Source organism: Corvus moneduloides, chromosome 2, assembly GCF_009650955.1.
Source record: "Corvus moneduloides isolate bCorMon1 chromosome 2, bCorMon1.pri, whole genome shotgun sequence".
Taxonomy (NCBI): domain Eukaryota; kingdom Metazoa; phylum Chordata; class Aves; order Passeriformes; family Corvidae; genus Corvus; species Corvus moneduloides.
This window is the reverse complement of record NC_045477.1, coordinates 65,941,994-65,968,293: the sequence shown is the minus strand read 5'-3', so window position 1 is coordinate 65,968,293 and position 26,300 is coordinate 65,941,994.

Sequence of the window (26,300 nt, the reverse complement as noted above, 5' to 3'; positions counted from 1 at the left end):
TCAGTGGCAATTTTGAATGGAACATTTCCTACCTAAACAGGTAGTTGATTAATTTGTTCATGTTTAAACAAGAACTCTAGCAGCAGAACCACAAAACATCTTTGTTTTTCAGACTACAGAGCCTGGAATAGACACAATCCTGATTTAACTGGAAAGGCCAAAGAGACATGAAGCCCCATCTGTGCGATATGACATCGGCATCAATTCCGTAACTGCCGTGGGGGAGAGAAAGAGGGGTGAAGAACTCTCAGTTTTTGTTTTCCCTTGTGTTGCCTACAGGATCTGAGGATCTGTGTTCAAATTAAATTAAAAGATTAAAATAGTGTAATTTGGACCGGTGATTGTTATTGTTATTGTTATTGTTATTAATAAAAGGCAAGCTTGGGCAATGGAGAATTTCCATTGAAGATCAAATCTGGAGAGGTATATCTAGTCTACTAGCTCTGTGAATAATACGTGGTGATTAGGCATTGACCATGGCAAAATAGAAGGTTTGGTGCATTCCTCTTGCTAAGCTGGTTTGTCTCAGTACTGGCACAAATAGACTCTCTATGAAACTGTTTTGTCCAGTTTACTCAGTGCTTTTGAACTAAACTTTTTGTTGTCAAGAAGAGCCCACAATGCTCCAAAGATGGTATGATATTTTTTTCCTAATGATCTGAAATGCTTTCCTTTTTCCCTTACTCCCATGGTTTTTCATATGTGTTCTGATGGAAGTAAAATATCTATTTGGACAAAAAATATGGATTCACTTTTTAGTTGTTTTGCTTTGTTTTGCTTTGTTTTGTTTTGTTCTATTGACCAATTGTAAAAATCTACCTAAATATATGGATTTTGGAAAATTGTCATAATATTACTGATGAAAGTATACACACATAAAAGATATTTAGTAAGATTTTCCCTGATATTATTTTTTCTTAACTGTGAAGAAAATTACTGCCATATTAGAACCGAAAAGAAAGAAGTCATAAATCCAAATACACAAAAATAAATAAAACCTGAAAGTTTAGCAGTTTTCTCAGAGAAAAGCAGTGCCATAAGAAGTGAGCTGTTATTTAAAAATAAATCTGTGAAGCACGATGCAAGACAAAGCCAAATTGTGTATGCAATTATTTTGTATGTGCAATAGGACTAAAGCTTCACTGGCAATTGTCTGTTTAATTAGGCTTGCAGTACTGCACATCCAAATACCCAGCGTTTAACCCTCACTTGGGCTAATAGTTAAAATTGCTCCTGAGGTAGAATTTCCATGTATTTACATTCATGCAATTGCACAATAGTGTGGTTCAAAATGTGTGCTTTAACATAGCCACAAGACAGTCAAGAGGACAAAATAGTCAACTTGCTTGCTGTTAAGGAAGAGTAAAATTAGTCCAGAAGATTAACTGTAATTGTCTGGCACAGTCACAGTGAGGTTTTTTTAATTTTTATTTAATTTGAAAAGCTTAGAATTTAAAAAAAAAAAATTATTATTGCAGACTTTTGATTGAAAAGTCAATATATTTATCCTGGAATAAATGAAGTCAAGATTCATGTTGTCACATGTTGCTCCTTCAAATATTTTATGTTCACATTCTCTACTTGTTTTGAGACCTGATTAGAATATGTCCTGTACCATTTTCATGTCAAAAAGAAATGGTGAGGAATCATAGAAGCAACAAGTAGTGAATAGAGCACATGAAGGAAAGTGTAGAAAAAGACAAGAAATTCAAAATGTATTGCATTATTTTTCACCCTTCACACAAACAAAAAAAAAGGAATTTGCAAATTACTGTTGGAAAATATAGGTTTTCAATCAACAACTTTTGAGCTTTTTTAAAAAAAACCCTAAAAAGTAGAAATGTGTCCTGAAAAAGTTATTTGAAAGAAAATACACAATTTGTCTATTTTCTCACATTTAAGAAATTCATCTGCTGAAACCAAATGCATTTTAAACAGATTTAAGTTATCATTTTGGTCTAATAAATTCCAGGTGAAGAAAAATAAATCAAAAATTTAAGTGAAGATAATTTTTATACTTTGAAAATATCACTTCCACTTAATTTCATTGCAATGAAGAAATCAATAAGAGTGAGCACATGATCAACTCAGATCTCATTTCACACTGCTTATTTTCTGTATGTTCTGTATGATTAAAGTCACAGGAAGCTTAGCTGCTAAGTATTCACATAGTGGACCTATAATAACTACTAAGAAATGCCAGTTACTTAGTAAGAAAAAGAAAGAAGGAAGCCTTCTGAAGAATGGCTAACTTTATGAATTCTTCCCAAGGCATCAACTGGCTACAGTAGGAGATGTCTTTCTTCAATGTAGACACCTGCACTTGGGAAGTAAATTTATGTGTTTACAGTTTGGAGCTGAAATGCACTTAAAATTACTAGTGTTGAAATTTTAGAGTTTAGTTGAGTTGGCTTCTAATTATTATACACTTCTTATCTGACAGTGCTAAAAACATTAAGTAGAAGCAAACTCTCCATCTGTGAAGACAGTCTGTATGAAAAAGATTTCTTGTTTGGTTATAGCTGATACTGGCTCTTTGATTTTCTGCATTTAGAAGACTTAAATTTAATGACTGCCGTTAAACCTAAATGCTGCAGTAGTTAATCCCATTCCCAAACTGTAAATAAATTTAGCATTTTTGGGTAGTGAATGAGTAATATTCCTCTACTCAGGCTCCCAGACTGTATCTATAAAAGAATTTTTGGTAGAAGGCAAATGTATCTATCTGTATTTTACCAGTTAAATCAATACATACACATTTTATCAGTGATATAAATGCTGTTTATATATACACACACAGACACTTCTCACTAGGTGATATAGAGCTCAATAAAGGAATTGGAAGTGTTACCTTAAATTTTACAAGTAGTCATTTGACAGGCCCATTTTTTAATTTATACACTGAAGGATAATCAAGACTAAATTAGGTTGTAATTATTCAGTATAATGTCTGAAATAGGTATTAACTTTCACAGAAGTTTTATTTTTAGTAACCTCTGTTTAATCTGTTTAACAAAAGCAGCAGACACACTTTGTACTGTGTTATCCAGTAGAAGTTGATACCAGAAATACTATAGATACTGTGGAGTTTTATTAAAAGTAATGTATTAAGCAGAAACACTGTGGATTAAAGGATACTGGTCTGATGTCTAATCACTTTTCTGCTTACTCACTGCAGAGATATGAAAAACCCCCAAAACTTATGACTTCTAATGAGAAAAATCTACCTGTCTACCTGTGGAAAATAAGAAAAGTGTAGGTGTTTGGGTACTGTGTGTAATGTGAAGATGGGGTATTTATTTTTCCTGTGGATGTGTTGCAATTGTAATTTCACCAGAAGTTTCTTAGGGTTTCTTGCTTTCAGTATTTCTTGCAAGTTTTTCTTAGAGGAAGATAATTATAACAGTAAATCCTGGTTAAGATATCAAAGTGTAAACATACTTAACTGCATATCATCCTATATAAACAATGCGGTTCTCATTGTTAGTACTAAACACACTAATTATGATTATTTTTAGATTTGGTGCAAGTTAATTTCCCTTAAATCTATCCAATGTATTGAACTTCTTGTGCTGGAAAATTATATATTTTTTTTCTAATTCCATTTTAAAATAAAATATCAGCAGGGGTTTTTCTGGGTTTTAGGTTTTTTTAATAGCACAAGGGAAATCTAGCCACACATATTTTCTTTTTCTCAGTTTGAGATGCATCCTGATGGAAATTTTTATATTTCTGCTGGAGAATATGTCATTTTTGTCTGAATTTCAGAAGTTGTAATGAGATTGGTGTTCAATGAAAAAACATTTTATAAAACCTCTCACTCATAGTAATTTTTTTACTCTCCTTAGTAGTGTCCCTGCTGAATAAATCATATTTCTAAGCTGAATTTACTGGTTACTAATGCTTATAAAATGAAAGTACTGATGGATAACAGTGTTTTTCAGTATTCCCATGATCATTTCAGGAAATTTTTTGGCTAGACAGGAATCATGAAACACAGGAAATAGGCACAACACCCCTTTGTAAGGGACATACTAAACATTATTATTATATCTAAGACACTTGAATTTTTATTTTAGGCTTTATTTTACTATTTTTCTTTTTTATAAATATAAGAAAGGAGTTGATATTATTACTGTCTGAGGCCTTAGCTAAAAGTGTCAATTATTATCACAGTTCTAGAAGTATTTCCATTACAATAATGTCTGCAACCGTTAGGTGATACCCAAACAAGTTAGAAAAAAACCCTTAATTTTAAATATTTGTTCTTTGCCACTTTCAATTACTTGGTTAGTTAATTGAAAAGTATGGCAAAATAGAGAACTCAGTACATATAAGAATGCAAAGAGATATCTCTGTAGAATGTAGACCCCTAATTTTACTGAACAGTGTGTTTAGCTCTGATAATCTATATCTATTTATATCTATAAATATCAATTAGACTCCTGTGTAGCTTTGACTTTCCAGTTTAGTAAAAATTTTTTCTATATAGCCAACCCAAAAGAAAATACATAAAAGAAAGGAAAAGAGTGCAGTATTCCCTTTCTTTTAATATCTCAAAAGTAGTTGTCACTGACTTACATGCTACATATTTCCATTTTCATCTCTTGAAATATGATGGCCTAATTCCATTTTAGCAGAGATGAATTTTGCATTCTTCTACTTCGTGGAGTTTCCGGCCTCAACAAAGCACCAACTTAACATTGTAGTAGAAGTAGGTTTAGACATGTACCCTGTAAAGAGGTCATTCTTATTTTTTGAAGCTCAGTGTTTACTCCTACAATAGCTTTGCTTCTGCTATTTTAGCAAGAAAAAAGAGACAGCATTTCAAGTGCTTGCTTGGCCAGAGTCAAGTCTGGAAGAACAACACAGTCTGGAAGAAGGTAGCTAATACTGGCTTGCAAATTGAATAGTGTCAGCATCATAACACATTTATCAAGGAATGTGAAAATAAAATCCACAGAATTAATACTGATAATTTTCACAAAGTTCATAGAATAGTAGCAGTATAATTTGCAATGAGTATCCAAAACGTGTCTCCATGGAAACATCAGTTACGATAAAGTACCTGAAATTAATAATGTAACATTTCAGGTTAAGTATTCCTCTAACTTAAAACTGTTCAATTCGCAGGCAAGGTAGGCACAGTTTAAAGGACCGCCTCAAGACACAGTCTCTCCTAAATCTGTGCTAAGTAAACACTTTGTAATTTTACTTATATAGTAGACACAGTTATGCCTTCAATTATTGTTTCCTGTGTGCATATTAGAAAAACAAATAAAATCTGGTTTTATATAGATGTGTACATATGAGTTACGTCATCCTTCACACACCAAAGATGGGATTCATTTGACAGAACGCTGCTCCAGGAAGACAAAAATCTCCTTTAGTTGAGGTACCAGATCTAGCACTCTCATGCCAATGGCCAAGGTGCTTCAGGAACTCCTAGATGGCACCATGTGCAATGTCCCTTAAGACTGCAGGAAATAACTGTTCTCTCTTAGAACCTCTGATATCACATGGTCCTGAATATTGTCCTGGAAAACTCTACCTGTTGTTACTGGATCCATAAGGAAGAGGATAGCTTAGGCATGAGAATGATCTGATATGTGTCTTTAACAGGTGCAAAATGAAGGATATTTTTTATAAGCTGCTTGAAGTTATCTCACAAATGTAGAGCAATGCCCCGACCTGTGGAGCAGCAGCATCTGGTTCATGGAATAAAAGAGAGTTGCTGTCATTTTGGTGCGGCCAGGGATTGTGCTACTTGGTGAGACAGTCCATCTTGAAAACTAAATTACTTGGATGAGCTTATATTGTTCATCTTTCATCACAACTCTCCAAATTCAAAGACAGGTCAGAAAGGTAATTGTGTGTTTTGAGAGAAATAAATTTAAAGTACTGATGACAGTTGCCTAATGATGACAGAAACACTCCTTCTATTGTAATTTTACTTGTTCAAATTTGGGGACAGCTGGCAAGGTAATTTTTGGGGGATGCTACTGTATTTAAATGGTTTATTTGTTGGTTTCTTCTTTTGGGGTTTATTTTAGAGCAGTCCTACTATATTATTCTTCTCCCTGTCCCATACACTCTCATATCTATTTTGGTTTTTTTCCTACTCATGGTGACATACACTGCATCATCTTCTACTATGAAAATTGGAACAAATAGCCTTTGATGGCAGAGCCACAGCATAAGTGAAAGTTTCGTGTAATCTTTTAGACTATTCTTCACATTTTACATTTCTGCCATGACAGCTTCATTTAAACCTTATGCAATCTTAGGGGAAAATGGAAATAGGTTATCTTTATTTTTAAATGATGTGACAGGACTAAAATCAAGGAAATGCCTTCTCTGACTGTAAAATCATATTTTCAAGAAAACTTTTTTTATTACAGCAATATCAGCTATATGTAAAAAGTCTGAGATGTCATTTCAATTAGATAAGTGAAAAATTAAATATAAGACATTCCCTAGCTGTCAGTATTTACTTGAAATTCGAGCTTTCTTTGCAACTTGTCTGAATGTTCAACTTTCCATTACAAAATGTACATAATGCTTACAATATTTTTTATTCCCTGAATGATCAAAGATATATAAATTATAGCATTATACCAATGGGAATAGTAGAAAATATAAGACGAAGATTAATCCTAACACATTCTCCATATTAATGAATTTCATGGTGTATGTTGGAATATATAACATGCCATGCTTGAGGTCAGATACAAAGAACATAATTTCCTACCAGCATGTTTCCAAGGGAAAAAAAATAATGTAGGTTGGCTTAATTTAATTTAAGTTTCATAGTGGACTTGGAAATTAGTCTAAATTCAATGTGGAATATTGCTGACAAATTAAAATCTGGGATTTAAATAAGTTTGTGGCTATTCAGTATGAGATATTGCCTTTGTGGTATTTCATTAGTAAGTGGAACTGTTGTAATATCTAGTAAGGAAGGACAGTTATATTTTCTGCATTATGAATCAGATATCTGCTTATGTGGTAGAATTTTCAGCTTGATTAATAGATAAGTCTTGTTTTAAGTTGTTTACATGCAGTGACATTTACAGGGAAATATATTTATAGAAAAGCAGCAAACTTATCAGGAAACAGTGTGGTTTGTACTATATTAACTGCAAATACTTTTTTTCCTCTCTAATATTAAAGAGAAATTCTCACCCCAAGCTCTTACTGCTTGGATAGGATATTTTGTCACTGTTTCTACTCTGAAATTATGAGTGAGAAGGAGGAAATAAAATCATATATTTTAAAGGAAAAATCCTACTGTAACATAAATAAGAATAAATTCTGATTAGATACTATTACAGGAAATAAAAAAAAAATCATATTTTTTCAACTGCTAGTAATCCATTCAATGTTCCCTCCAACCTAAATGCGCCAAATCTGCCACCGAAATTCTATTTTAAAACTGGTTGTCTCCAATGAGGGCAATTGCTTTATTCCAGATTTACTCTCTTTCAAGAAGAAAAGACATATTATAGACTTCACAGGCAAGACACTAATTTTGCCCTTATATGATACAATGTCAAATAGAAACATGCAGTTGTAAAATAAAACAGCTGCATTCCAAATAATGCACTTTGTCTGTCTCTACCTTTTCAAAGTGGGACAAGCAAGTGTGCTATCAGCAGGTGCAAGATTACAGTTTATATCGCTGAACAAAATATGAGCAAACTGTTTCAAATAAGATAATGTATAGATTCTGGTTGAAAACTTAATGAGATTTGTCACAGTCCTCTTGGAGATCCTTGACTAGAAACTCATTGGATCATCATATTGAGATTTGTTTTTCTGGAACAGAAACTTGCTGAATTCAAGCAGGTTTTCTAAGTCTGCACTCAGATGAGAGGTGAGCCTTCTATAAGTTTTATGGAAGCGCTTCCAATGGAATCTCTTTTCCCCTCAAAGGCACACTTGCATGGTCTTCTACACTTCTGTAAGGGAGATCATTGCTAGTCTAGGAAAGACAGATGGAAAGTCACGTTGGTGTGTGCTGCTCAGCTGCTGAAGATACCAGCCACAGGCATCACAAGGTCCCTGAATGCTCCATGACATTCCCCTCCATGGATATACCTCCATTTTCAGGTTACTTTTTTCCTAGGCCTTTCCTTCTCCACCTGAGAAGCCTATTCAGAGACACAGTGTGTGATTGGCCTCCTAACTGGTGGTCTCTTTATTAACTGGAGGTCTCAGGATGTGCCATTTCTGCATGATCTGTTTCCAAATCCTGAAGTAAATATTATCTAAAAACTCAAAAGCTCATCCCAGTATTTTTAATGTGACCAAACCCATGTGAATTAATAGATAGTCTGCTGAAATTCTGTCAGTGGTAATTCAGTGGACGTTCCTCCCCTGACACATAAAGTATCAAAAACTTCAGTGAAAATTACTGAAATTCTGCTTACAAATGTTGATAATTTATTCCCTCACCCTTTCCTTTCTTCCTAATAAATTCAGCTGGTGCCTTTCCTGATAATTGGAAATTTTCATTTTAAATGGCTTACGCTTAACAAAGTTATATATGAAACTAGGTTATGTTACAAGAAGAATTAAATATTTCAACTATTGGTCCAATAATAACTTCACATAGAAAATTTGCTTATTTGGGGAAGTTAAAGTATTTTATTTTCTTTAATTGCTTTAGATGAAAACAGTAAACAAATAAGTTGTATTGAAAATATTTACAACACTTTGCAGCATTCATTAAAAATAATGAGAAACTAAGAAACCCTGTTTTATAAAGTGCACATAATATTTGTAAAATTTATGACTTTTACTAGCATCTCTGCAAATTTGGCCATATATATTTTTATCCATTGCAACCTTTATAAATTTCATGTTTCTGAACATAAAAGTAATCTAGCTGATGTTTATGTATCTTTTGTGTTTTATTTAGGTGTTCAGTACTGTGTGCTATATTATTTTTGTGCAATTCCATTTTCCCATTTGTACTACTTTTTTGATCTGTCTCATAGGAAATTCTAGGTGTATCATAGGTGTACACTTCAGAGTCTAGAAATTTTCTAACAGAGATTTTGCTTTAGCAAGGCCAGAAACAACTATCCCAGTAGTACTGTAGTAACAATAGTAACAATCTTGTATCCATAGTGAAATAGCTCACTACTGTATTGAATATCTGTTAGATTGCAAGTTAAAACTTTCTTCTTTGTTCTAACTAAAAAACTTTAAGACTAGTAAGTATATAAAAAAGCTCACTAAATCTGTTGTTACTATTATGTAAGGTTTAGAATCTGAGAAGCAAACTCTCAAAGTTTATCATGTCTTTGCTATCTTTATTATTAGTACCTATGCTTTTTCTTGCATATATTTATACATCGTGCAAGTCAGAACACTTAGGAAATGCAAGCAGAATATGACATCTGAATGTGAATAATGTGTAAATTTATACATTTCCTTGTGTTAAGAACTGGGTCCAAACCTTAATACTTGTGAGTTACAGCACATAGTCTTCACATAACTTTGCTAGATCTAGGGGAAGGTTGGGGAAGAAATAGAGATACATTTGGAAGATGGAGGAATATAATGGAATATTGAATTCTTTCTTTAATTAAAATACTGTCATTTATCTCATAATGACTATCTGATACTTCTCAGATATTTTCTTCACCTACTGTTTTGATTGGAGCCGACTCAGAGAATACAATGCATAGGAAAACTATGATAAATCAAATGATAATCAAAAGGGCAACTTTCAGAGTGGAAGATCTTTTCCTCCTGTTTCCTTGGTATTTTTTTTCTGTGTTCACCAATTTTGTCCCCTTGAAAACAAATTTCATAGAAACAAACAACGGTTTGGAATTGAAGGGATCTCTAAAGATCATCTAATCCAAAGGTTCTGCTACGGGCAGAGAAATTTTTCAGTAAAACAGATTGCCCAAAGCCCTGTCCAAACTTCAACACTTCCAGTGATGGAGCTTAAACAGCTTCTCTGAGCAACCTCTTCCTCTGTCTCACCATCCTTATCAAATTTCTTCCTTATAGTGAATCTAAATCTTCCCTCTTGCAGTTTAAGAACATTGCTTCTTCTCCTGCCAGTCAAGTTTATGTTTGTGCTGTGTTTTTAAAGTGGCAAGCATATTTTTAGTATTTTTTTCAGTAAACAGCAATTATAAGAGAGCCATTGAAGGATCAGTAGTAATACAATCATTGCAACAGCATAATCCAATCTCTGTAAGAAATTTAGAATTTAGGGACATGGCTCGGGTCTGCAATGTGGCCATATATGTTAGTCATATATAAATGTATTTAATCATATTAATTTTCTCTTTTATAATTTCTTTTCTTCTTTACTTGTGCTTCATGAGTTCTTTTACTCAGTTTGGATTAAAAGGCAGTAGGCGCTAGGTTGTTCTTCGAACTTAGATGTTTATTAATTCTTATCTGTGGCACAGCTGCACAGGATGTGCCTCTTAGTTAACAAGGTGGAAAATGGCCCTGAGTTCTAACTTCCAAGGTGTTTTAAGGTCCAAATTACCCAATTATGGAATGCCAAGTAATTTGTTTTTACTTACAATCCAATAACTAGCTATTCATCATCCGCACTGCAGGTTTTTTGACCCAATACCAGAAAACCCAGATTTGTGAAGAAGAAGGAGAAAAGAAGAACAAATCCACACCCCAAATCTTCCATACTGTTACCTATATATATATTATTATAACCCAGAAACCTCAATTCTCTAAACCCAGGGTTCCAACACATCATATATAATTGGCATAATTTATAGGCATTGTTCCTCTAAAATTAAAGAAAAAAAAGTACAGATAAACCTTTTCCTGAGTGGAAACATGACAATTTATGTTAATGTAGGTTATGAAAACTTCTAAATCAACTTTAGTTAATAAGGTCTTTCCTCTTTTATGTCAAGTTAAGAATAAATATAATGTTCTGGTTCTGTGTGCTTGTCTTTGTCTTAAAAAATGTCTCAATCCCACCTCATCCCCAAATATCTACTTGAAGAACTGAATCCGAAAACTACAATTTATCCTAGAAAAGCCCGATACCACAATATAATAACTTATTACTATTTTTCAGTTTTGTGAGTGATTTTGGGTTTTAATTCAGTGTTGAAGGACCAAAATTCTGATACATTGATAGTATACTTGTGTTTAAACAAGCTGCCTGTAGCTTATAAATGCTTCAAAATACTTAAAGACTGAGTAGTTAACATGAAGGCCCATGTGACTCTTCCATTGTTGTTTAATTTTCTTGCTTTCTAAATTCTATCACTCCATTAGAATAGAAAAATTTATTATAATTTTTGACACCACATATACTTTTACTTTAATTTTGCCGTATTGAATAACCTTCTGTTAAGATGTCATTCTAAGATGCATGTGTTGTGTCTTGAAAGCAAAAGGGAAACCTGCAGAAAAATTGAATGTTAAAAGTTGAGTTTCAGTCTTTAAAACAAACAAAAATATATTTTGAAAGAAAAAAAAAAAAACAAGCAACCTAAAACAACTTCTCCCTGAAAAGCTAATGCATAAGTATTCACACAGACTCACAGAATGACTGGGGTTGGAAGGGACATCTGGAAATAATCTAGTCCAACCCTCTTCTAAAGCACCTTAGAGAAGGTGCTATCCAGGTAGGTTATGAATATTTCCAGGGAAGGAGACTGCACAGCTTCTCTGGAAAGCCTGTTCCAGTGCTCTGACACCCTCTCAGTGAATTTCTTCCTCATGTTCAGGTGGAACTTCCTGGGTTTCAGTTTATGCTTGTTGCCCCTTGTCCTGTTTCTGGGCCCAAAAACAAGACTCTGTTGCCATCCTCTTGACACCCACCCTTAAGATGCATGCATTAATAAGATCCCCTCTCAGTCATCTCTTCTCCAGGCCAAAGAGGCCCTCAGCCTTTGCTCAAAAGAGACATGCTTCAGCTCCATAATCATCCTAGTAACTTCCCACTGGACCTTCTCCAGGAGCTCCATGTCTGTCTTGTACTGAGGAGCCCAGAACTGGACACAGCACTGCAGATGTGCCCTAATCAGGACTGAGTAGAGAGGCCGGATCACCTCCCTCGACTTGCTGGCAATGCTCTTCCCAATGCACCCCAGGATACCTTTGGCCTTCTTGGCTCCCAGGTCACACTATTGGCTCACGGACAACTTGTTGTCCACCAGGATCCCCATGTCCTCCACAGAGCTGTTTTCCAGCAGGTCAGCCCCCAGCCTGTGCTGGTGCATGGGGTTGTTCTTCTCAGGTGCAGAACCCTGCACTTGACTGTGTTGAACTTCTTTCGGTTCCTCTCTGCTCAACTCTCCAGCCTGTCTAGGTCTCACTGAATGGCAGCAGAACCTTCTGGTGTGCCAGCCACTTCTTCCAGTTTTGCATCACTTGCTGAGGGTAACTCTGCCACTTCACCCAGGTCATTGGTGACATTCCCAACTGTATTTTGCAGCTTATTATTGTCAAATACATAAGAAGTTTGCACTCTCCAAACATGGGTAAGGAATTCTTATAATTTATAATTTCCCAAGTGACCTGATAATCTGAAAAACTGATCCTTTTCCTGCTTGTTCCATGCTTTGTTTTGCTGTTGATTGGATAACAGATAGTTAGCTCTTTATGAAAGGTATTTGCTGCTTAAAGTTGCCCATTCCATTGTTATGTTTCTAATTGATTTTACCCTTTTCTCTGTTTAAGTGTTTTTATTTTATTTCATTCTATTTTTCGCTCATGGTTATTCCCTTCACAGGCATATAAACACTCTTTTCCCTGATGTGAAGAGACTATAAAAATTCATTAATTAGTGGAGGCAATCTGCCTCATTTCTTTCAGTGTTCTGAAGATCTTTTGGTTTCCTCAAAACATAGCAACTTCCAGATCTATGCAGGAGAGAATATTAACAGTGGTGCCAATTTCATGGTTTTGTATTATTCATGTTTTTATTAATTTGGATTACATTTTCAAGGACTTACAAAACACTTCCTCCAAATACACAACTTCATTTTTAAAAAACCCAAAACAAACAAACAAAAATTGATGATGATATTTGAAATGGAAAGCAATTCATGTAAGATTGCAGTCTGTTCTTTTATTTTCTTGGACTTCATTGTACTTTTTTTTTTTTTTTTCAGAGAGCTGAAATTTAGAAATTTATGAACTATTAATCTTTGGTCCACAAAATACATCATTTTTACCTCCTTGAAAAAGGAAAAAAGTGGGAAATAAATATTGGAACTCAAAAATCACTGAACAAATGCTACCATCTAACAAGGAAAATAAGACATCAAAAAGCAGTAAATCAAATCTGGGGGTCAGATTCCAATGTCAGAGTAGTCTGACATAGAAACAAAAACTTAACTCACATAATTGTAATTTCTTCTCTTTTAAAAATTAATACTTAATCCTATTATTACCTTTTCACATTAACTTTGAAGGAGATATTTTTAAATGTGAACTTGTCCTGTTAATGTTCTCAGAGCATTTGTAATCCAATCACTTATATATTAATTTTTTCCCATCGTATGCAGTGTGAGAGGGTATTCAGTTTGGTCAGGGTTTGAATTACTGAATTGGAAAATTATTTTTTGTTAAAAACTAAAAAACTTCTGCATATGATGGGAATTTAAAAAAAAAAAGGGTATTTTTATTATTCTTGAGTAAGACTGCATGTGAATTCCAATGATACTCAATAGCCAGCGTTATTTAGCACCTGAATGGATAAACTAGGCAAATCAAATTGTAAGAATACTTGGTTCATATTTTTTATTGTGTATTTAAACAGGCCAGTGAAGTTCTCTGGATTTTATGAGAAGTAGGAGACAAAAAAGTGACAAAAAGCACTGAATGCATTTTCCCAGGGGCATTCCTGGGAAACACGTATTGCCTGAATAGTAACACAGAGTTTTCAGAGAAGAAAATCAGCAAGAACTTTTTTGCATTATTACATTTTTCAATAGAAAATAATGAGTTCATTTCATTTTGCTTAACCAGCTGGAAGTTCAGTTCTGCTCTGTTCTTAGATCTTTCTGTAACTAATAGAGAAGTAGTAACTTCAGTCATCTCATGTATATTAGATACATCTTAGAATAGCTGATTTTTCAGTTCATTGGCTAAATGAAGAACAAACCATAGATTAAGCACTTTGTAGAGGACCAGGTATAAGTGCATTAGCATGTTTGTCTCAAACATTTACTGTTGTGCTGCAACAGGAAAGTTGTGGTTGAGTGTCCTGTGGAGGTGGGGCAGCACTGTGCTGAACCAACTTCCCTTTCAGTTGCTAGTCTTCCTCGAGACTCATGCTCAGTGGACCTGCATCAACAGAAAGGTCAGGTTCTGGGCACCTCACTAAAGGGGACTCCAGGACCACCAAAGACCTCCAGCTCCCCCCGACTCATTTTATGGAGGGCTCTAAAGGGTTCTCTCCGCATGCATGAACATCAGCATATAGTGCAAAAAGTAAGATTAGGGAAGATATAAAAGGGAGTGGATCCATCCTGGGTTTTTGTTGATCCCAGATCCTGGGCATCTATGGAGGCAGAACCAATGTGGGATCTATGGACTGGTGATCTTCTTCCTTCACTTTCTCTCTTTTCCATCTTTAATCTCTCCTCTCTTGTCATATCTTGGCAGGTGTGAAAATAATATTCTATCCCTTACTCCATATCAAAGTTTGTTGAGAAAGATGGGAGCTGTTGCTGCCTGTTCCAAGCTTCCCTTCCCCGTCCCCAAGACAAGCCAGGACTTGCCTCTGCCATGTGCTCTGACTCCTTCGTGCCAAAGTGCAGGCGAAACCAAATGTAACTCAAACTCTTTAGCAGTGTCTGATTGGCCGGTCACCCCGGGTCCGCCCCCAGTCCTCCCCTTTCCCCTTCTCCCAATAAAGGAAAGGACCAAGGGGGGGGTCTACCCTTTTTTGGCTTTGCAACTCGTTCTGTGAACATCTGTGTGCTTCTGTCTCTGTTTGAAAGCTTCTAACTGCAGGAATTGGGCAGCCAAAGGCTATATTTCTTCCTCTTTGCTTCTACTGGTGGTGTCAGCTTTGCAGCTACCATTTGTTGCTTTTAGAGCTACTGAAATGCTGGATTGCCCGTGCTACCTCTCTAGGCTGCCCGAGGCTTTCTAAGGCATTGAACTACAAGCCTAGCTGGTAAAAAGCTGTGAGTATTTTCCACAGGGAGCTTGATAAAGTTTTTGTAAATGTTGAGAGCTTGTTAGCCAACACTTCTATGACTATATAGTGGGCTAGTTGCTGCAGTTAAAGCAACTATATAAAAAAGTATAAGAGTTCCTTGACATGTAGACTGGTTTCTTTACTCAGCCCAATGAGAATGTATAATGAACATCACACCCACTTCTGGGTCATTACACACTTTAATGACAGGCTGTTAAATTCAGTTGCATCAAATATTCGTGTGCATGTCTCTGCACTGCCGAGTGCCAGCAGCTGCAGAAATGTTCTATATTCAAAATATTTCTAAGGTTTATTCTGGAATGGTGTTCATCAGTGTCAGTGATAGTTGTGAAAGAAAAACACATTTTAAATACTTTTATCAGTCAGAGCCATCATCAGAGATTTACTCAGTTTTCATCAGAGATTTATTATCAGACATTATTACCAGAGATATACTGACTTAGAAAGATTCAAATGACACAGAAAAGTTAACATAATTTTTGGTACTGAGTCAGTGTCCTTTTTGCCAATTATATTCACAAATTAACATGTATCAGCATATATCTTGCAACTTGAATCTTTCTATACTGAAGAAATTTAAATCTTCCTGGAATATCATTTAGGTGATAGTTTCCTATTCCTTTGCCTTCAAAACCTAGGAAAAAAGTGTCTTTTTTCTGCGTGTATGGGTACTTCACCCACACAGTTGGATTGTAATCTACATATATGTGTTTCTTGGTATTTAAAGGTCGTAGAATGGCAGATGTCCAAAGATAAGCAGGTTGTGTAAACAGGTAAGGTTGGTTTTTGGGTTTTTTTTCTGAAAAATTATGAGAGACATTAAGAAAAAGTGAGTAAATGAATGAGGAAAAAAAGGAACATTATCAAAATCCTTAATGAAACAAACAGATGATGGAAAAATAATAACAGGTATCAGCAAAATGTACTAATTTGCTTTAACTTTGAAAAATTGGAAACTAGGAAAGGATGGTATTCTTCCATTTGGGAAGAGTAGAGTGTGTGGCTCACAAAATTTCAGCTTCATGCTCAGTGCTTCTTAATAGATGGTCAGATAGAGGAACACACTGCCCACTGCCTGCAGACTTCTGAGGCAATATCAAGGTTTGGTATTCAGCCTTTCTGGAGGTCTTGAAAGTGAGCAATCTACTGAGATGGTCATGTATGAAGAAAGTTTACCATTATTTTTTCTTCTGATGTTGCATCCCAGCGTTGAGATCTTAAAAGTCTGCTCATATACAGTGCCCATGTCAGAGTGGCTTTGAACATTAAAAACCTAGTGCTGGTTGTGGATTCCACTTTTTATTCTGTTTTACCCATTTAATTTTCCTTTTCTTGAGTGTGTGGTCGGTTGAGGTTCAGCTAAGGTCCTGCATGGGTCAACACACAAACCAGCTATGTGAGGGATCTTCCTAATCTACCCCTTGTTGGGCTGATTGTATCTTGAACTGAATTAAGACTTTATGTTCTCTACCTAAACCTGTGTGATACTGTTTGTGGCATTTGCCAGAGGCCGTTTTTTTTAAAGACTCGAAAATAGTAATACATCATTTGTATTCTGCAGGCTGTACAGGGACACAGCTGAAGCTGGCATTTGGTCTCACCACAATCATTCCCACTTAGAAATAGATCAGAATTTTTTAGCAAAAAAAATTTAAGGTAATAATGGATATTAGGATATTTTGTTTGAAAACAATTTTCCTTTAGAATCCAAAATTTGTAATTCAAGTCAAATGACGGAAATCCTTCAAAACATTACATTTCAGCTTATGTCATAATGAATAATTGTTCTTGCTATAATTTTTATTCCTACTATCAGGTTGACAAGGTTTATGTAGCAAAAATAGTTTTAAAATCCCCCACTATTACCTTTTAAATTGTAATTTATTCCAAATCAGTATTTGTTGTGCATAGTATCCAGTGTCACGTAAAACTGTTTTTTGAATAGAGGAAACCTAAATACACAAATAAAAGGAAAACTTATGCATTATTCTCTCAGATTCTCAATTACCCTTGTTAGTAAACCTAGTACATGAAATGTGCATGCAATGTATGATATACGTTCACATCCTACACTATATAAAGAAATATAAAATTAGGCATTATTTTAAAAATGCCTGAAAGGTTCATAGAACTGAAACCTGAATATGCAAAGCTGTTACACATGGGTTGCATTACAAGATGAGTAATGTGTGAGCTCTCAGAACAGGATTTCTGTTACCCTGTGAATTTGGTTCAGGAGAGCTGTATGCTTGGGTTTTGCATGCTACCGAAGTCAGGAAGGTGAAACATCTCCCTGTTGTTATCCCTGCCTCTCTCAATGCTTCAGGCATCCAAAGCCAGACCCAATTGAGGGGTTATCCCCATGATAGTCAAATCTGCCTAGCTGCACATAATTTATCTGTCATTACTCAGGTAAGCTGCCAACATATTCCTGAGGAATTAAACTTTGAGAAAAGTAAGATATGAAAGTGAGTGTGCATGAGCATGCACGTTTTGCTCTGTATACATGTGTAAAAGTTTGCACATCACAGAAAACTAAGTAAACTTTTCTGATACAAATGGCTGCATTTCATTTAATTTGAAATCTCTTCCCCAAAAAATGTGACAGGATCTGTGAAAACGGCAGTGTCATTATAGAAAATTTCACAGTATTTTACCTAGGGGATTGATAAGCATCATAAATGGGGCAGCTTTAACTAGCTCAGACTAAAATGTGTGTTGTTTGAAGTGCTGCTGGATAACAAAATACATGTTCTATTTTATAACTAGCAGAAAATGCCACAGAAAATGTCCCACTCTTTGTTGTGGTTAGTACATATTTGACCTCATTAAATGTTTTCTCCTGTCTCTGTTCCTCTACCTCTGTTATGAGCACTGCCTTCATCTAGAGTTGTATGCTCCTGGGAAATCCCTGTGGACCTCTAGCCCTACCAAGGCAAGAGACTACAGAATGCTGGTAGCCCTTCAGTCTTGAATCACTGTGGCATGGTATCTGTGTAAGCAGGTGGTTTCTTAAGCATTCAGAATTTCATATGGTAGAACATAGTATAATTTACTTTAAAGGGAGAACATCAGCGCTTTTTCTTTCATCACCTTCATTTTCAGCATTGCAATCTCTTTCTGTTTATAGATCCATCTCAGAAGGGATGGGCAGCACATCAGAGTAAACTTATAAGGCCACAAAAGTTGATGGTGAGTCTTGAGCCTTAGTACCTTAACAGTGATTATGCAGTTTTGGCTGAAATAGAGTTAAACATCAGGAAGAATTTGGACAAAATTAGACCCCAGAACTACAGAACTTGTGGAAGGATGTTCTTTCCTGATTAAAATTTTACCTCTCAGCTTCCATGGATTTGTTCTTTTTTTAATGTAAAATTAGAAGAAAACTATGCAAACTGGAGCCAATGAGAATGTTTGTCTCTAAAGGGCTAATTGCAAAGTGTGTTTAATGGAAGTCATACCAAATCTGACATTTTTCATGTTATTTTGTGAGGTTCATGAAATAAAGGATGTTTCAGGCAAAACAGGACACTGTGTGTACATACACAATATCTAAAGAATACACTTTACTGATGGAAAAATAACTGGCATATGATTTTTATGCTCTGGATGTTACTATTCCCTGCGAAGTATTTTATAAGTCCATCCTAAATAAATATCAGTGAATAAACACCTTGTCAGGGCTTCACTTTGTAATGTCTTTTTCTCCATCAAAATTAATTTAATATTTACATCACAAATTAATTTTGTCAATCAATGAAAAAAAGGTATAATTCCATTAAAATAAATGAAAAAACAAGAATTACCCTGTTCAGTTTAATTTCTACATAATGTGCAATTTTAGACCAGAAGTTAAAACAATACATTTTGATAAGGAGTTTTTTATCAACCATATTCAGTCTCAAGTAAATGAATCTTTGGCATCTTGCTGTAAAATTACACACCAAAAGACCAGACGCATTATGAATTCAGTGACAAAACTCACTTCATTATAATTTATTGCCTATCAGATACTATAACCTACTTTGGAAGAAATTTTGGAAGGGCAATCAATTATGGAAGACACCATCTGACAGTTGGAATACTGTATATAACATTAGTCAAAATATTATAATTTCAGAACATGAAGTCAATTTTTTTCAGAAACCACAAGTTTAGATCAAAAGTTTTCAAATCTCTGTAGGAACCTGTGATATGCCAAAATATGTGTGTATGTGTGTGTGTGTATATGTCACAGAAAAAAAAAACAAACAACCCTTTTATTTACATATTGGGAAACCTATATAACGTAAAAAGTCTAATGTAAAAAGGTGGAAATGTAGACACAGGAAGTTTGACCTATTGTAGTCTCCATGATCTAATGATATCAGGATGAATTTGTGATGACCAGTGGATATGGGGAAAAAGGTTTATGAAAAATAACTTAAATTTTTTCATATATTATAGGTAGAGCAAAAAACTTGCATTCCTGAAATCTTGTCTACTCTTCCAAACTGTTAAGGCCAATACTGAAATATTTATTTCTCAGAAGAGAAATTAAAGAATAAAAAAATATTTATTTGCTTTGTGCTCAGGAAGTAATGAAACTCCAGTCTTTTGTTTTCTTTGCTAAATAATAATGGATACTTCTCTGAAAAGAGTTTCTTTTCTGCCATAACACAGAACAGGCTGATAGGTACACTCTAAGAACAGGATTGTTCTGGCTGAGCTCAGAGAGCATGCAGGGGGCACAATCAAATAACAGTCACAATCATGATCATGATAATCCATGACAATCTCTTTTTTTGTAGATTTTTTTCATTCATGGATATTTTATGATTTGGGAACAACGTGAACCTAGAAAACTACAAAAAATGTCTGAAAACAAAGGGAAAATTTCCAACTCAAATCAGTATTCTTCTCTGTTTGTCATTGTAATTACTTACACTTATTTACTGAATAAAACATTTTTATTATGAACCAAAGGTGTTTCCAAGGTGGTAATGATAGTGCTGATGCTGAGGAACTTATCACTGAGGAAGAGAGAGTAGTATTGCTAGATATGACCTACATGGTAGGTATACAGTTGTAATGTTTAGAATAGATATATATATATATATATGCATATGTCTATTATTTATATAAATACTTGTAAAATACATGTACATAAATTCATAGGCACGTTTTCCTCGATTCCGAGATTCTAGAAGGATTTAGTGATAGAAGCATTTTTGCTGTCATGGCAAAAGGAGTATAGTTTCTAGTACTTATGCTGGAAGAAGTAAACATTTGAAAATGGAAACCCTGAAGGCTCAAAACCATTACACAAACATAGAGAATTGAAAATGTATTTTTAAAATGCATGTTTTTGACCATTCCAATTCCTGTAGTCATATGACCCACATGTCCAGCAGGGATTTTTCACAGAATCCTATTAAAAAGATTCCCCTCTTGGGAGCAAAAAGAACATCTAAGGCCTTAGGACAGCAGTAACTCTTATTTGCAATAGAATCTTAGGGCACATTCTTCTTCTATCATTACTTATAAAATATATTGCTAGCACTCCAGAAGTAATAAACTTAGCTAAACCAGACAGTAAGAGCAACAGATGTGTTATTTAGACTGAATTGAATTTATACTGAAAAGTGTGGCCATGTAGACTTTTATAATGAAAAGTTAAATTTTTTAACTTCTTGAACAACAACAATTATGGAAATATACGCTGTGATCTGTCACGGGGTTATATGCTGCTTAAACATCATACTTTATGAATCTCTACAGTATAAAAACATGCTTAACCTCTAAAGAAATTACTACTTTATGTAAATAAATAAAGACATAAATAAATATATATGTACACACAGAATTAGAATGTGTGTATATATATGTAATTGCACTTTTTTTTATCTAGCACTGATGTCTATAAGAGATTTATTTGATCAAATACTGTTCTAAAAATGCTTAGTCTACAGATTATTTTTCAGAAAATTGTTTCTTCCACACTCTCATGCAGTCAAATATAACTTGAACAACCACTAACTGAGCAACTAACTCATTAAAAGAAAAAAAAAAACCAAAAGGATTTGGTGTTGCATAAGGTCTAGGAAAACTTAATTTTTTCTACTAAATATAGAAATTGGTGGGAAATAACATTGCTGCAATGTGTGCCAAGCTGTAGCTTTATCAGCTCAACATTTTAGCTCTTCATCAGAGTGAGGTGGCTGTTGGCACTCAGTGGAGTTACTTTGAAGATAGCTGCTTGATCTCTCCTGGTTTTAATAAGTGGAAAACAAACCAGTAGTTTTGGGATTCTTCAACACAAAATTTTAACACGGAACTCTTTGCAAATATAAGTTTTGGGGTTAATGCACATGCCAGAGCAGTGTTCAGTCAATTCTTTTCCATGTACATTCGCCTGGCAGTGCTAAATTCTAGTGAAAATCCAAGCATATTTTTATTTATATTCAGATCAGAAGATAGTGTCAAAACAAGAACCAAAGCCAGAGATGTATAGGAAGGTAGATAAGAATTAATCCAACATGATTAACAAAGGTACCTCACTCTTTAGACTTCTTGCACAGGTATGTTCAGAAGTGGGTTTGGGTCTTTTTTGAGACAAAAGAAGTAGTGCAGCAGGAAATTCAGGCCACTGAATGGCAACCAGGCAGAAGCAGCAATGGCAAAGTCCCAGAGTCAGGGCCAGTCCAGCCGCGGGGCACGGTCTCAGCATGTCCTGTGTTGGCAGGAACAGTAACTTGAGCCAGCATCTGATAGAGCAGCAGGTTACCGAGGGGAATCAGTACAGCAGCAGATGTGTGTTGGGAGAGACCTGGCAGGCTATGTGAGATTCAAAAACTGGCAGGAAAATTCACTGAACAGAGCCAGGACTTTGCCTGGGAAACCATTGAAAAGATAAAAGAGGAAAGAGGTTATATCCAGGCTGTATAGTCAGATTTCAACTGAGGGGTTTTTTTTACTCTCTGTGACCATAATAATTGAACATAATGACTGCTAATAAATTACGGGTGAAAGAGAATATCTTGCACATATAAGAGTCTCTGGCCCTCTTCATTTGAAAATAAAAGTGGTATCCTGTAGATAAGGATACACACATTTTTAATGCATGGGTAAGTTTTTACCTGCCAAAGGGAGTTCTGACTGTTTTTGGGGAAATATTTGTGTCCTTGTCATGCTAGAAATAAACACCACTAAACAAGCTACTACTCTTCTTACCCCTTCTTGGCTTACCTAACTACCTGTCCTACAAAATCATTCTCTCTCTTTAGTGATTGCTTTTCCTCCTGGGGTCTGTGCATATCAGATATTTACTGTCATACTGACTAAAATTAATTTCCCAGAAATTTGAAAAGCAATCATATTCATAACATTTGCTAAAGAGATCAGAATATGCAAATCATACAGATAGAATGCAATTATAAACTGTTTCAGGAAAGTTCTGTGTGCATCCCCCTCCCTACAGACCAAGATTTTTTTTTTATCTCAAAGCCTCAGCTGATATTTCTGTAGTTTGTATTGTCCTAAAGAAGAAGAGATGAAAAGGTCCATTGAACAAATTTTGATTTGAACATACAAAAAAACATTTGGTTTCCAGACAGATAACCACATTAGTCTTACTCTAAAGGTTACAGATGCTTTATCTCAAGGTCAAGATTTAGCCTTTCTATAAAATAGGATGATTCTTTGCTACTATCTTGTTGCACTATAAAATATAAATCATACACTGTAAATCAAAAGTACTGACTCAGTACCCTATGGAGTTTTTTCAATTATTTTTCTTTCTTCTTTCTATCAGAAGTCATTTTGACTGGAGTCAGCTTCTCCTTATTCAGAAACTCAATATGTATGCCTTGGTAATGAAATTTTTTTATTTATTGGAAGGGCACCCTAATTTACAGTTTTTAAAATGATCATAACTGTATCTTAGACATTATCAAGTATCCAGTTTTGTCTCTAACTGCTGCTAAAGGGACAGTGAATTTTTGTAGCTCATGTGTCATACCTACCAACAGAAGGGAAATGTCTTGAATAGCCTCAGGTGTTTCTGGTCACATTAGTTTTAAGCAGATAAATCTGTTCCTTTGTGTCTGCTAGAGGATAATTTGATTACTGCATAAGATCATGTGGCTCAGGAAAAAACCATAAAAAATTATATATACATGCATCATCTTTCTTTTCTCCTGAAGTATGGTCCCTCTGCAAACTGAGATAATTTGGGGAAAACCAGCTCTAGTTGAAAAGATTATTTTTTTTTTCTGTCTTCATGAAGATAATTAATTTCTCAAAGTGTGACTCAGTAAAAGAGAGAGAGTTTTTACATTATTATTTTATTTTTGCCAGGCATTTCATGAAATATATAGCGTTCCCCGTTTATTATTCTTGAGTCCTGATTAGAGTACAAACAGGTAACTTACATATTTATCTCCTGTGGTATAGACATTTTCTTCAGAAGCATTTATGAAAAATTTGAGGAAACTGAATCTTAGAAACATGGATAGTTTAGACTTTGAAACTCACTCATGTAATGCCTCTACCTTTGTGGTCATGTGTCAGTGATTTATTCCTTTGTTAAGCCTATTTGATATGGCTATTTTTTTTTTCTTTTCTAAATAGAACCGATCAATTTCACCTTCTTTCTTTTGTTAAACTGGTTATTATAAAATCAGCTGTCATTATCCTATCACTCTGTAAAGATACAGCACGTTCAAATACTGTATTTTTACATATATACATTATAGTTTAGTATAGTAGTTACTTCTATGAATTAATCTGGTGTCCTTGAATGTTTTTACACAGTTTTTTGCATTCCATGAAAAGAGAGAATTTTAATTCCTCTTTTCTTAGTTTCTGTGTTATCAGATAATGAAATGTGAAGAAGTCATATTGGAGATTTAAAAAGGCAAATATTTCATTTTAAGAAAAAAATTTAAATATGTACAGTGTGCTCCTCAATGTACTCATTGTTAGGATGTTTTTGCATGGAAACAATGAGTTATGATAACTGAATTATTCCATAAAGATTGTTATGTGGATCATGTTTTCTACTTTCAAGGTCAGGCTTGTACCAGAATCTGGAAATTTATATTTGTTTTCCAGTCACTGTTTTTTACAGTTCTAAACTAGACAGTGGTGTTGTTTGCGCTTCTGTTTTCAAAATCAATCATAAATATGTACATCCACTTACAGATATCATTATTATCTCATCTAAATATTTTTGATGTCATAATAAACAGAAAATCATAAACCAATATAAGTTGTGTTTGAAAAGAATTTGGACTTATGTTGAAGATGTGTTTTATTTTGTTCTGGTTTATATCTAAATTTTTAAGGTTTTGCTCTCAGGATGAAATGTAAGTTGACTTCTACTAAGGAACATACCACATGTCATGTTCAGACTCTTTCATAACTGTATCTTTAAAGACAGGTAGATAGATAAATACATACATATGAAATGTGTCTATTTCAGTCAAAAGGTTTTCCAGACTACATTGTTTTAAATGATGTTTTAAAATTACTGTATAAGGGGTTTTTGATTTTTTAAAAGTCTGTGTTCTTAAAGTCATTGAATCAGTTTAGTTTTGTTGCTTTGTAAATCTACCTTATTGCAGGGTGAGTATCCAATATGCTCAAGGAAGTGTTTGATTAGCTTAGTATTTCAAAATTAATACTAATTATGGAATGAAGATCTCCTTTTCTCTAGATTGCTGTTTTTGCCATTTTGTACGTAAAGCCATTGTTTCAGACTAAATGTGTGTACTTTGTTCCTTAAGTTAATCTGATAATTTCCCAAAGATAACATTTTACAGTTCACAGCAGGCAAAGTTTTATTAACATTTTACTTGCTTCTGTGACAGAAAGCTGTCTTCTCATTCATGTGTAGTCTATACATTACATGTCCTTATTTTACAGTGATTACTTTAATTGGAAAGAGCTTAGGGAAATCAGGTAAAAAGGATCTGGAAAATATACATGAACCATATTTCTAGTTGACTGCAAAGTATTCAAACACAAGACACATTTACCTGGATTTCTATCATCTACTCTATTCACACTATTAAACTGGATCCGGGGCTACGTATTTCTGAAAAATTAAGTCACCTGAAACTAAATGGATGTATGAAATTATGTCAGTAAATCTTCTTTCTCTGTATATATTTGTGAAACATTGACCATTGATACCATTACTTTTCAAACTGGAAAAATGGTTGTGGCAAAATAGACACCTAACAGACATAGAATCTTGGAGAGCAGCTGGGTTTAGCTCCATGGTGCTGTTAAAAGTATTTGGATACAGTACTAATTAGCTGCAGAATCCCCCACCAGCTTTTTAAAAAAAAACGTATGTGACCCAGAGTAATACTGCAGCATTTCATTCATTCTTTCATCCTTTCATTCATTCAAAAAGTGAAGGGAAAACAATGAAGAGAAAATATAAATTTGAATTTATATATATATATACATACTGTATATACAGAACAGGTAAAAGAATGTCAGAGAAAGGAGATTCTGTGAGAGAAATATTTTTTGAACATACTCAGTCATTTATTTAGAAAAGTACCTTCATTTATTTCCAGCTGGATGGTCAGTTGATAATGAGGGATCCAGAACTATCATCTGAGATATGTGGAATGCCAAAAGCTACTAAAATCCTCCCTTATTAAGTTGTTTTCTTATGATTCAGATTGTTGGTACCACAGGTGCCAATCTATTCAAGCTGCTTCTTGTTTTGAGTCAGCCTGGATTTTATGATTTTTAATAGTTCAAAACAATGTAAGTAATATGAACAGAGAGGATGAGCCATAAAACTGGCCACCTTAAAAAAACCAATACCTGAGGATGATAGGCTTGTAAGTTTCATAGAATGATAGTCTCATTAATAGCTCGCATGTGATACAAAAAGTATTTTTTGTTTTGCTTAATTTTTGCTTCATTTTCATCTCCTGTAAAAATGCATTTATTGTTTCTTGTTTGTATTTTAATTTTGTAAACTTTTCTTTGTTTTTCCCTTTATCTGATAGATGAGGAAGGTGATTTCAAAGAATTCCATTACTCTGGATATGGACTCCCTCTAAAACTGTAACCCTTTTATAACATTCAACCATAGGTGCATGCATTC